The sequence below is a fragment of the Microcebus murinus genome, chromosome 2 (assembly GCF_040939455.1).
Source record: "Microcebus murinus isolate Inina chromosome 2, M.murinus_Inina_mat1.0, whole genome shotgun sequence".
In the NCBI taxonomy this organism is placed as follows: domain Eukaryota; kingdom Metazoa; phylum Chordata; class Mammalia; order Primates; family Cheirogaleidae; genus Microcebus; species Microcebus murinus.
This window is the reverse complement of record NC_134105.1, coordinates 89,245,529-89,245,982: the sequence shown is the minus strand read 5'-3', so window position 1 is coordinate 89,245,982 and position 454 is coordinate 89,245,529. Positions and strand designations below refer to the sequence as shown.

Genomic DNA, 454 nt, shown 5'->3' with positions numbered 1-454 from the left:
GTGCCCACTTCGGCAGCACATATGCTACAATTGGAACAATACAGAGAAGATTAGCATGGCCCCTGGGCAAGGATAATACACAAATTCGTGAAGCATTTCATATTTTTAAAAAATATATAAAATAAAGAAATGAAAATAAAGACCTCCATTATATTGGATTTGGTAATAATTTCTTGGAATATGATACCAAAAGCACAGGCAACAAAGAAAAAAATAGATAAATTGAACTACATCAAAATGTAAAACTCTTGTGCATTGAAGGACACATCAACAGAGTGAAAAGGCAGCCTGAGGAATGGGAGAAAATATTTGCAAATCATATATCTGATAAGGGCTAATATCCAGAATATGTAAAGAACTTCAACATCTCAACAACAAAAAAACAAATAGCCTGATTTTAAAATGAGCAAGTGCCTTGAATAGAAGTGATTTCTCCAAAGAAGATATGCTAATG

General features: G+C 32.8%; 1 non-coding gene across 1 annotated transcript; it reads left to right on the top strand.

The window, feature by feature from the left end:
• LOC142869711 (U6 spliceosomal RNA) lies at positions 1-107 on the top strand. The gene has a single exon (XR_012918285.1). It is a non-coding gene; the product is annotated as a U6 spliceosomal RNA (small nuclear RNA).
• The last annotated feature ends 347 nt before the right edge of the window (positions 108-454 follow it).